At 41.4% G+C, this 13,570-nt stretch overlaps 1 protein-coding gene across 1 annotated transcript in view; it reads right to left on the reverse strand.

The window, feature by feature from the left end:
* The window catches only part of LOC138981785 (uncharacterized), a 43,852-nt gene extending 36,720 nt beyond the window's left edge, over window positions 1-7,132 (reverse strand). The window contains exon 1 of the mRNA XM_070354860.1: window positions 6,954-7,132. The gene's annotated coding sequence lies outside the window, so the exon portion shown is untranslated. The remainder of the gene's footprint in view (window positions 1-6,953) is intronic.
* Between the last annotated feature and the right edge of the window lie 6,438 nt (window positions 7,133-13,570).

The following is a 13,570-nucleotide window of genomic DNA, read 5'->3' on the forward strand; positions in this document are numbered from 1 at the left end:
ATTGCTACAGTTAAGTACACTCTAAATTCAAATGTTCCCTAATCTGAAGAGCATCAGTATGAGCTAGCTATTATAGCTTGTTGTTATTCTATAGTTTGGTTGTGTATCATAGTACTAGTATGCCATTGGATGATTAAAGAAAACAATTTGTTCTTCTTCTTCTTCTTCTTCTGCGTTCGTGGGCTGAAACTCCCACGTACACTCGTGTTTTTTGCACGAGTGGAATTTTACGTGTATGACCGTTTCAGTTTTACCCCGCCATTTAGGCAGCCATACGCCGTTTTCGGAGGAAGCATGCTGCATTGCTGGGTATTTTCGCGTTTCTATAACCCACCGAACTCTGACATGGATTACAGGATCTTTTTCGTGCGCACTTGGTCTTGTGCTTGCGTGTACACACGGGGGTGTTCGGACACCGAGGAGAGTCTGCACACAAAGTTGACTCTGAGAAATAAATCTCTCGCCGAACGTGGGGACGAACTCACGCTGACAGCGGCCAACTGGATACAAATCCAGCGCGCTACCGACTGAGCTACATCCCCGCCCCGCACAATTTGTTCAAAACAAATCCTTTCCAAGTTTTGTAGTGTACATCCCAAGAGAAAAAAAGTGTTTGGACCAATTAAGTCCTGCCCTGCTCCCCTGTCAAATACAATGTAGGAAAAATGTATACATACATGTACCAATCAATGGGTCCAAACTGAAACTGAATAGTAAATGGGCTGACTTTGCATTAATTGCTGACAATGACATTGAGTCCACTTCCAGTACTATTTTCAATACTCTCTCTCTCTCTCTTTCCCACTCAAACACACTCACATACATGTGAGCTTGAAATTGTCCCACACATACACACTAACACACACAAATGCACACCCTCACACACATGTACACATTGACACACACACACACGTACCCCACACACACAGATTGTTGTTACTGAATCGAGACGCAGATTATACGTGCACTAGCAACAACACTCTTTCACTTTCAGTTTGGGGAATTGAATTTCATTGGTTGAGAGTTAAAACCAACCAACAACGCGACAATCAGCCAAGTATCAATATTGTACTGTCGAGGTTAATTAAGTTATTTTTGACATATCATCTGCATCTTCTTTCTGTTGCTGCTTGAAAATGATTTATGAAATGCTTCATTGCAATTTCTGCTACAGGTCTCCCAGGTCAACTGATGTGCAGACATGCTAAGTGCCTTAAATTTATTCCCCTATATACCGTAAAATCCCTAGCAAACGCCCAGTATCTAGCAAACGCCCACCCCCCACTTTTGGCCAAAAGTTGTGCAGAGGGGTCACTACCTAGTAAACGCCCACCCCGGTTTTTTGTTTTTTTAATTTTATAGTTTTAAGACGGTTGGCCTCCTTTATCTACGACTAGAGGAAATTAATACCCGCTTCGCCGGGTAGCCGGCTTCGCCGGGATGAAATACTTAGAGCCGTACGCCGGCTTTGCCGGGTCCGAACAATGGACCCGCCAAGCTTAGGTCCCTCCCAGATTCGTGGAATGGGAACAGCACGAAAATGATTCAGTGACCATAATGCCATTCCTGACCATATCGAGTCCCATCCTTGTCGAAGAATGTAACCGTGTTAATCACCTTTGGAGGCGAACTCCACTCAAACAGGATTGAGCAATTTAGAGCTTATCTCTAAGCCCTTTTGATCTGTTATGGCTTCTCAAAGGAAGGCCAGTACATACAAATACACAAAAGCCGCCAGACCACATCACAAACAGAACTGAACAATCCACAGGTGTTGCCCACATAGAGAGAGAGAGACACACACACACACACACACAAACACAGAGAAGCCGTATATATAGAGAGATAGATGACAGTGTATTTTTGGCGTGGCTATAAATTGATTCGACCTTTGCACTTTTACAGTGAGGATAATTTACGGGTCCAATTTACGTTCTGGACACTGCGGTGACCTTCTAAAAATAGTAACAGAACGCCGGGAATATCCGAAGATGCCCCCTCATACTATAGTGCACCATACGAAGGAAGGGAGGTAAACGCTGAAAACCTGGAGAAGATAAGGAAGAGTTACTTGTAATGGTGAAATGAACACAAAAACCAAAATCGGTTCAGCGCTGCGCGCTGAGAGCACGTATTGAAATATCTCATCGATGATATTGTGTCCGGGGTGTAGCTGAATACGGTGTCCAAATTTGAAAAAGATCCACCGAGAACTTTGGCGTTGTGATGTGGTGTAGCGGCTTTGGTGTGTCGGTATGGGGGCCCGGGTAGCTGAGGTGGAACCAAAATCGGTTCAGCGCTGCGCGCTGAGAGCACGTGTTGAAATATCTCATCGATCAGGTTGTGTCCGGGGTCTCTGTGAATAAGCCCACCAAATTTGAAGCAGATCCATCGAGAACTTTGGCCGTGCATCGCGAAGACACAGACACACAGACACACAGACAGACACAAGTCGTATATATATATAGATATGTGCACATTCATAATGATTGTGTGCGTGCATATGTGCGTGCGTGCATGTGTGTGTGTGTGTGTGTGTGTGTGTGTGTGTGTGTGTAAAAGTGAACAATTTACGTCTCATTAACAAAGAACACATGTATTGTTACCCTTGTAGTGTGTGAAGAGCGGCATTAGAATTCTGAATACTGTCATGTCACTGTTGCAGTGTCAGCCAACTATGAAGTCTAACAGTAACACCTGAACACTAACAAACTACTGTATTCTTTTCTTGATAGTATTTTTTATAACTACTCAGCAATAGTAAGCCTGATATTTTGCCTACTTTACATTACTGCAGATGTGTTCACGTTTGTAATAGGACTAGGATACAGAGGAACTCCCCTTTTAAGACTGAACAAAATCTGAGAAAATCCGGCCTGAAAGAGGAGGGGTCTTAAATTTGGAGGTAGATTTACACAGGCTATGAACAAAAAATCTAAAAAAGTAAGGTCTTAAAAAGGAGGAAGTCTTAAATCGGGGGTCTTAAAGGCACAATGCAGCGCACAGCCTTCGTTTTGCGTTTTTGTTGCAGCTGAGTGCATTTACAGTTCAAAAATCCTCCTATGGTAGTAAAACAAACCCAAAACTACCCAACGACGACATCTGTGAAGCTCGACAGTTTCTTGTTCACGCGAGTGCATAAATTAACCTAGTTATTACGTTGGTGTTTGGTCGGAGTTCGATTCAACTGAGTGATTCCGGCCTCCATTTTGTTTTACACAAAATCATGATGATGTCTGACATAGTTTGCTTTAGTGACGTGTCTTTTTGTGCATGATGTGGTGATCTACCTGATCTAAATTTAGATCCAAAAATAGGTCAAGACCAGCCGGGTCCGAGTACGAAATTAATTCGTAAAAAAATCGCAGTTCTTGACTCTTTGGGTGCAAGTCAATGAAACTTGGTAATTCTTCTAACGGATAGCTGCCTGAGGTATGACTAAAAGCCCCAGGGGCTCCGTGCACCTGGATTTGACAAGTTCAGTACCTTTAAAAAGGGGATACCAATTAATGTACTCAAATCTGATACGTTATACATGTTCAGCACTACAGTACTACTACAGTGGTATCTGTCGTGTCGTAAAAGGACACCATTGGGACATTGCAAATGCCAAATGGCGTTTTATGAGAGCGTATTTGGTGAAATATTGTGAAACCCCCCTTTTAAGACTCCCTCAATTTTATTTTTAAGACCTCAAATTCTCAGATTTTTAGAGTTCTTAAAATGGGGATTCCACTGTAGACAAGGGTAAAACACCCAGTGCCCTTCATTGAGAGCTCTATGTCGTCTTATCTCATCTCTGGCCTGACATGACAGCTACCACTGTTCTTGATTTTGGACACTTTACGTTTTTTTCTTCTTCAATTTTCCCCCTTTTGCTTATTCAGTCAATTTAGTACTAAGAGTAGTAAGTACAGTGTGCAATGATTTGCTCGAAAATGCTCCATAACTATGCTAATTAATCAAATAACAAGAAGAGCAAACGCTCGATCGAGTCACTTTCGCAGTTCTGAATATTATATGAGGCATCAGATGGACAGGAAGAAATTGCTATTCACAACACAATGAGTCACGTTCACATAAAATTTGAGCCCGGTCACTTTTATAGTTTCCGAGAAAAGCCCAACGTTAAGTTGTGTGTTGCCGAACAGAAAAGGCTAGTTATCTCCCTTGTTTTTCTGATAACGTTCGTAAAAGGCTACAGATGTAAATACTTTGATGTAAAGAATAATCCTACAAAGTTTCAATCACATCCGATGAACTTTGTCAAAGATATAAAATGTCTAATTTTTCCTTTGACGCTGACCTGTGACCTTGAAAAAGGTCAAAGGTCAACGAAACCATCGTTAAAGTGTAGAGGTCATTGGAGGTCACGACTAAACAAAATATGAGCCCGATCGCTTTGATAGTTTCCGAGAAAAGTCCAACGTTAAGGTGGTGTCTACGGACGGCCGGCCGGACGGCCGGCCGGACGGCCGGCCGGACAGACTAACACTGACCGATTACATAGAGTCACTTTTTCTCAAGTGACTCAAAAATTAACCGTTGGGCGGTTTTCTTCATCAAACTCTTCAGTGTCAAGAGTCGCAACTTACGTTTGTTGTCATATTTTGTGCGTTCTGGTGGGTATCATATGCATTTGTCGAAGCAGACAAAAAACATTGGATTCAAGTACAGCAGCCTTAAACGTTACACCCCATCGCACATCACATACACCCCTTAGGCAGCATGGTTAGTGGGAGGGCCAATCCTTTTGTGTCAGAGACTGTAGAGTGGACAGTGGACTAACCTTCTCTTTTCAACTTTATCTCTTGTGCCCACCCAACCCTCTCCTCTTCTTCCCTCCCTTTTATGGTTCTTAGTGCTCTTAGCTCTGGTGGATGAGACTGCAGAGAAAGGTGCTCCACAGTCTCTCTTACTAGCAATCCCTCCTCCTTTACATTACACTGGCAAATATGCTGTACAATAGTTTGCCCTTGTTTTTGGACTGAGGTTGTCAATTGCAGAGCCTATGAAGGATTTTTTTCTGCAACAGTAGAGGTGAGAGTAGTTTTTTTGTCTTTCTCATACAACACCAAGAAAAACTCTGACAGTATTCATCAAAATCAAATTCGTGTTCACATGTTAAAACCGAGACATTATAACAACTAAAAATAAACTAAAACTTTTTTCTTTTTTGCAGTTTAGGACTCAACTTGGCCTACTGTATCGTGAATCAGATATATCGCGATCTAAAATTTGCCCACTTCGCAAAAGCGGCAGCCAGTCTGTTACTTTTTGTGCCACCAAAACATTACATTAACATTGCTTTACCTCCCTATTATAGTGTCTATGGTCTGTGTTGGTCTGTGTCGAGGATATCTCCGGAAATGCACGAAAACTACCGGTACACTTTTTGCCATAACTTGATATAACTTATCGATTATTGCAATATCTGCCATTCGAGTACCACCCAGGGATGTCTGGGTGGCCGAGTAGTAAACGCACTTGCCTCGGAAGCGAGAGGTTGCGAGTTCGACCCTGGGTCAGGGCGTTAGCAATTTTCTCCCCCCATTCCTAACCTAGGTGGTGGGTTCAAGTGCTAGTCTTTCGGATGAGACGAAAAACCGAGGTCCCGTGTACACTACATTGGGGTGTGCACGTTAAAGATCCCACGATTGACAAAAGGGTCTTTCCTGGCAAAATTGTATAGACATATATATATATAAAAATGTCCACCAAATACCCGTGTGACTTGGAATAATAGGCCGTGAAAAGTATATACTCGCCTAACACGCTTGAGATTTACTGGCCGATGTGAATGCGTGATATATTGTGTAAAAAATTCCATCTCACACGGCATATTGTAAACGCCATGAGCCTCCCCTCTGGGAGGGTATGTGCGTAGAAATACTCACTATAAATAATAACTACCTAACTGTCTAAGTGTGATGACATTTGAGAACTTTAAAACCAAAAAGTGGCTGCTGATTTCGCAAAATGGGCAAATGGGCTTCTAAAATGTGCCCATTTTGCAAAAGCGGCAGCCAGTCTGTTATTTTTTGCGTCACCAGAATATTGCATTATGATTACTTTACCTCCCTATTATGATTTTCATGGTATGTGCTTAGTATGTGTCAAGCCTAACTCCGGAAATGCACGAAAACTACACTTTTTGCCATAACTTGCCATAACATATCGATTATTGCGATATTTATCCATTCGAGTATCTAGCTGTCTAAGTGTGATGATAAGGCCTAAAATAAAAATAGGTGTGGTTACGGTAACCCGACCTACCCTATTTTTAGGGGCCGATACTGTAACTTTTTATTACATTAATTTGTCGGGAAAAAAATTTGAAAACAAGAAAACGAGTGCAGAAAACGCAATGAAAGCGAAAGCGCTCGAGTCGTCATGCAGACGACAGACGATGCAAGGGAAATAACTCCTTCTACTAAAAAGGCCCAACAGACGCTTGCCATGACAAAAATCGCGGCATCTTCTTCGGTTGCGAGTGCTACACGCTTGGTTGCTCTGCTATTATAGAAAAAAATGTTTAAAGAAAAAAGTGATTGCCAACCTTCCTACCCTATTTTTGCCGATTCCGCGAATTCGGCATGTCCGTGAATTCGGCATGACATATATACCCGTATGTTAAAGGGCTCAACGGCAATAAAAAATAAATAAAATTTGTATAAAAATCACAACTTCAGAAATTATCGACACTGTGACTCTTAATAAATTTAGTAATTTGTAAATTGTATGCACTGTCGAGCTACAGCGTATGTGAACCTCTTCCCCTAGCTGTCTTAGCATCCTGACGACATAGTCAAACTGGGATCCTGTGCATTGTTTGACTTTGGTGCATCATGGAGTCTACCCTTTAGTTACCACAGAACGAACGCCCAAGTCTGCCCGATAGCCAGTCACGGTTTATGCGCGGACAGGGTGCGACATAGTCATAATTTTCTCACCTGAGCTGCAAAGCCCGAGCAATGACATGAGTATGTGCGAGCTTGATTCGAAGTAGTGATTCGAGATTACATCATCTATCTTCTGGATGGTGTCTTGTACCCCGGGAAACAGGGCTAACCTTTCTGAGAAACTTGTTGATTTCACGTTGACATCCGTGTATGACTCATGAAGACGGAAGTGCATGGACGACAGCAAACAAAATAAGAATACGAACCGTTTAGGAATGACAAATCTTTATTTTTCGAGGGTGACAAGAATAAGCATAGATATGCTTTTTTGCATCTGGCCCTCGCCCTAAAGAGGGACTAAACTATTTTACTATAACTATGACTAGGGAAAAAAAGGTTACATAAAAACATTAATGGTAGAACATATAAGTTTATGTACATGAAGCGCATTTTGTAGAAGCATTGTAGATCATAAGGTAGTGTTCAAAATTGGGTGTAAAGAGGGACTAAACTATTTTACTATAACTATGACTAGGGAAAAAAAAAAAAAAAAAAAAAAGGTTACATAAAAATATTAATGGTAGAACATATAAGTTTATGTACATGAAGCGCATTTTGTAGAAGCATTGTAGATCATAAGGTAGTGTTCAAAATTGGGTGTAAAGCAATGAAGATAAACGGAAAGTAACCCAACAATTAACACTCACGTAAGGTGTGATCGGGAAAAGAAATACTGCTGAGCTCTCTGATAAATTTTATTCTCTACTTTTGCTACCCGTGGTACCTGTTTTGCAAAAGTATTCTTGTGTGCTGGAATTACACTGAGTTTTTGTTTTTTAACTCTCTGTTGCGGTTTTCATCCCACGGACAATTTAAGTGCCTTGGTAAACACTGACATTTGCTTTTCCTTTTTCGGGGGCCCGGGTAGCTCAGGTGGTAGAGCACTGGACTTGTGATCGAGAGGTCGCTGGTTCGAATCCGGGCCGGGACGGACACGGGTCAACTTTATGTGCAGACCCAGAGACGGTATCCATCTCCCACCCCCGTGTCACCACAATGGCACGTTAAAGATCTTGGTCATTCTACCATAAGTGCAGATGGCTGATAACACCTAAACACGCAAACATCAAAAAGCCGTGAGGGCGTAAAACTCGAATCGTATAAACCAATTCATGTCCAATATAGGCAATTAAGACCTGACGGACAATAAGCCCCTTACAATTTACTTTTTTTTTCCTTTTTCTTGTCCGGTTTTACTGTGACAAAAGGAAAATACTTTTCTCTGATCTGACCTACATTGTGACCTAATTATGCCGTTGGGTGATTCTACATCTGGCCTTCGTATAGGACACCTTAACGTTTATCATTTGTTTAACAAAGTTCCAGATGTGTGCTTAATGTTAAACCGACCAAACAGGCCAATTCATTTGTTTGGACTTAGCGAAACTCGCCTTGATTCCAGGATCGACGACACCTCTATTGACATTACAAACTATACAATTTTAAGACGCGACAGCAACCAGTCTAGTCATACTGGACTTGTGCTTTACATCCATGACAGTATTGTGAAAATCACAAGAAGGAGAACTGATTTAGAGTCAGAGAATGTGGAGTGCATCTGGACGGAGATAAAACACTCTAAATCTCCTTCTGTGTTAGTGGGGTATATGTAGAGGTTACATGCCGAGTCTCAGTGATTATTAAAAATAATGGTCGAAGTTAGCGGATCATGAAAAATGCGAGCTTTAGCGAGCTTTTTCATGACCGCGAACTGAGACCATTATTTTTTATAATCATTGAGACGAGGTGTGTAACTTCTTTATTCCTCTTTTCTTCAGTTATTCAAAGAAAAGAGGAGTAAGTTTTTTTGCGAAAGTTTGATCGAATCCTATTCACTCAACCAGTCAACCTGCGCAGGCGATCGATTAATGCGCGGTTGTATAGTTCCGTGCAAATCATTCCATTCTGTTAACACTTCGAATTCTTGTCAGTTTTCCTATTTTGGACTAAAATCAAGTACACAGATATGCTGTTATTCTGCAGTGGCGGCAAAGGCAGATATTGTGTGTTCTGTATATGTTTTGGTATCGCTTAGGATAATGTTCTTTCGTTAAATGGGACTAGCAGACGAACTTTTGCACCCGTGTTCAAACGTTAAAAACTGTATGAAGTTCAGTTTTCTGGGGAAAATAGTGTATGAAACCGCTTTATGTTGTTTAAATTGATGAGATGTGTGCATTTGGTTGCGTGTGATCTGTTTATTAAATGAAATATTGTTGAAAACTGACCGTCGGATTGCAGTCTGTTGTCGAAGAAACTGAGTGAAAAGAAGGGGAACTACTCTTGTCGCTAGACAACGTATGAGTTACTTGCCTTGGGAAATTGCTTGTGATGAACGGTTCAAAGTTGAGCACGGCAGATCTAGATTCAGAAAACAACCGAACTCATGGATTTTATATGGAGATTCATGTGTTCAGGCCTGTAGTTGTTAATTTAAATACGGTATGTTTGTATTGTTTGCTCCAGAGATGTATACTTCGTACATTAGAGCGTTCGGAACTTTTCTGTCGCAAAAAGTAGTACCGAAACAGAACAACTTCTCAACCCATTGCACTATCGAGGATTCAGGCTGTTGCTGGGTCGTTATTTGTTTGGTTGCTGGGTCATTATCGAAAAATAACTACCCCTACAAGTTTACAGAGGTAAAGAAGCAGAGGGGGGAATAAATATAAAAATCCAGCCTCTTCACTTGGCATGGATTGACGATTTTGTGCGCATGATGGACAACGTTAATAACTGTAATTCTAACATTCTCCTCTTAGGTGATTTTAATTATGATTTAAATAAACCGCAACATGCATGGTCTTCTACTACATCGATGTTTGGTCTTCAGCAATTAATCAAAGATCCAACAAGAGTAACCAGTACTAGTGCAACGTTAATTGATCATATTTACACAAACAATGTGTGCAATGTTTCTAAAGTGTTTGTATCCAATGAAAGTATAAGTGACCATAGCCCTATTTTTTGCACTTGGTCTTTTAAATTACCAAAACGTCCGCCTAAGGGCCATACAACAATTGAGTACAGATCCTTTAAAAATTTCAATGAGACGGATTTTTTGCGAGACATTGCTTCTGTGCCCTTTCATCTTCGGGGCCGGACTACCGGGGGGGGTTATGGGGGTTGCGCAACCCACCCCCCCCCCCCCCCCATAGCCTGAACATGTACCTTACTTATTTAAAACATTTTTTATTATTGCTTATTTTATGCCGTTTCATGCAAGGAGCGACCATTTTCTTATCTCAGAATATGACCTACCCATCAGCTTCAGGGGGCCTCTGCCCCTTGACCCCGCCCAAGGGCGGACAAGGGGGGGGGGTTCTAGGGTTTCCGGACCCATCTTATAAATATAAAAATATAAAAATATTGAATGAGGTATGCATTTCTTTATTTTACATTGAGTTTCAATTTTGGGGGTTATAATCAGTGACAAAATCTGCTGCCTGAAACTGGTAATGATCATCCTCAGAATACACCAGATTGCACCATTTTGCATCCTTTTTTTCAAAATTTTCCGGGGGGGCATGCCCCCTGACCCCCCTAGCAAGCTAGGCGCTTCGCGGCGTCGGCTCGGCGCTTCGCGCCTTCACACCCATATCTTCACAATATACTTTTGACCCCCCCCCCCCCCCATAAAATGAACTAGTCCGCCCCTGCCGCCAGGGGGGATATCCCTCTGGACCACCTCTAGCAACCCCCCCCCTCCTCTTAGCCTAGTCCGGCCCTGATCTTATTTGCAATCATACTTGTCCAAATAATGCCTTTTCTGCTTTGTATGAGGCATTTTTGCCAATTATTGATAAGCATGCACCGTTGCGCAAAAAGAGGGTTAAGCACCCCACACTTCCCCCGTGGTTAAATAAAGACATTATAAACGCTATGGCTCTTCGCGATTTCTATAAAGAGAACAAATTAAAAGCTGATCACAAGAAACAAAGAAATAAGGTCTTAGACCTCGTGCGCCGGGCCAAAAGGCATTATTTTAATAAACTTGTTTCTGAGAAGAAAGATACTGCTTCCTTATGGAGAGCAATAAACGGCGAAGTAACTGCAAAATCAAAAACCCGACAACATTCAACTTCGGTTGGTATTTCACCCAGTGCCTTTAATGATTATTTCTTATCTCTTCCTAGTAAACTTTTGGAGTCTACCTATAGGGAAAAGGACAAAAGCGAGTATGAATGCCCACAATTTCTTCAATTATTTTGCCAGGCCAATATGAAAGAAGTTGAACCTTTTAACATCCCATTCATTGCAGTCCACGATGTCGGGCGACTAATAACTGACTTGAGTAATAAAAAAGTCAATGGGACCCGATAACATACCCGCTTCCTTACTCAAGTTAGCGTTACCCTTTCTTGTTGAGCCAATTACATATATGCGTACAACTTATGTATTGACCGAAATGTGTTTCCAGAAATATTTAAAACCGCAAAAGTAATTCCACTTCCAAAAACAACAGACTTAACCGACATAAACAATTTTAGGCCAATTTCGCTATTGTCTGTTCTATCAAAACCATTAGAAAAACATGTACAAAAGTGCTTGCTTCTGCACATGGAAAGCCGTGGTCTTTTCGCTCCATCTCAATCAGGATTTCGCCCTAAACTTTCGTGTCACACAGCTCTCGTTAAACTATGCGATACATGGCTCTCTGCCATTTACCATTCGGAAACAGTCGGCGCCGTCTTCCTCGATTTTGAGAAAGCGTTTGATATTGTTGATCCCACAATTCTGTTAAAGAAATTATCTTGTTATTTAGGCGACGAATCCTACTTACCATTTTTTCGTTCTTATTTAGCGAACAGAACGCAGTTTGTCTCCCTTAGTGGTAACCGTTCTTCGATAGGACGGCTCATGCACGGCGTCCCACAAGAATCAGTTTTGGGCCCACTTTTATTTTGCATTTACATTAATGATCTACCACTCTATATATCAGACAAGACGGTTATTAATGACCTTTTCGCAGACGACTCGTCTCTTTACACGTCCGGTAAAAGTTTACAATCTATAGAAACCTCTCTTCAAACGAGTTTGAACAACATATTTGATTGGTGTAAACAAAACTCAATGATTATACACCCAGGCAAAACTAAATGCATGGTGATCACAACACGACAGAAACACCAACTCGCTCCTCTGAATCTTCATCTCAGTCACCCATTGAGCGAGTAACCAGCCATCGTGTTCTCGGGGTCACAATAGACGCTGAATTAAAGTGGCAGTCCCACCTCAATCGTGTTACCAAAACCTTATCTAAAAACTTGTTCCTTCTCTCCAAATTAAAGCATTACGCTGATATCTCAGCACTCAAGTTGTTTTATTTTGGTCATATTTTACCTCATCTGAATTATGCATCTACACTTTGGGATGGTTGTAGCGATGTTCACTTAAACTGAAAGTAAATTCTCTTCACCGTCGCGCAGCCAAACTTATCATGCCGGGTCCGCAAACATCAACAGATCAAAAGCTTAGCATTCTTAATTTTTTATCACTTAAAGATCAGTTATTTTTTAATAAGGCGCTTTTAATGTTTAAGGTACAAATAAACGAGACCCCACAGTACATGCGATCATTATTTCAGAAAGCAACAGACAGATATGGCTCAAACAAATTAATTTCCCCGCTACCCCGTATTGATTTATATAAAACCAGTTTAGCGTTTTCGGGCTCAACAATTTGGAATTCGCTACCATGTGAGATAAAGGGGTCAAGCACGATTAAACACTTCAAATCGCAGCTTCGCAAATATCTGCTGTCACGAACAGTTACATTCTGAAACTGTTTCTAGCAAGAATGCATTGCTATCACTAACCTCTATATATTTTGTTGATGATGATAATGATGTTGACGATGATCAGGATGATGATGATGATGATGATGATGATGATGATGATAATCAGTGAAGTTGTTGTTGTGTGTGTGTGTGCGCGTGTGCGTGTTTGTGTGTGTGTATGTGTATGTGTGTGTGCGTGCGTGTGTATGTGTGTGCGCATATGTGTATGTGTGTGTGTGTGTGTGTGTGTGTGTGTGTGTGTGTATGTATGTGTGTGTGTGTGAATGTGTGTGTCAGTGTGTGTGTATGTGTGTGTGTGTGTGAGTGTGTGTGTTGTATTGAGTGCGAACGTGATTGCAGGCATGCGGCGCGCGTGTGTGTGGCGAGTCGAATTTTCGTTTTCTTTGTATTATATTGACATACATGTACATTTTAATGTTCTATTATGCATTATGTAGTCGTATAGGTAATGTTGAAATTAGTAATACTGTCAGTATGATTGCGATTGACAATTGTCCTTTTATTGTCTTTATTTGTATGTCTTAGTTTAGCAGGGACAGATTGTAAGACTAGGCGTGAGCCTAAAATCTCCATCCTTGAGTAATAAAGTTCGTTCGTTCGTTCTCTCTCTCTCTCTCTCTCTCTCTCTCTCTCTCTCTCTCTCTCTCTCTCTCTCTCTCTCTCTCTCTCTCTCTCTAGGCTCTCTCTCTCTCTCTCTCTCAGTCAGTCAGGCTCTCTCTCTCTCTCTCTCTCACAGTCCCTCTCTCTCTCTCTGTCTCCGCATTTAGTTATGATGGAAATGGAGGCAGAGAGACTGCCGACAGGTGCA

Source organism: Littorina saxatilis, linkage group LG12 (assembly GCF_037325665.1).
Source record: "Littorina saxatilis isolate snail1 linkage group LG12, US_GU_Lsax_2.0, whole genome shotgun sequence".
Classification (NCBI taxonomy): Eukaryota; Metazoa; Mollusca; class Gastropoda; order Littorinimorpha; family Littorinidae; genus Littorina; species Littorina saxatilis.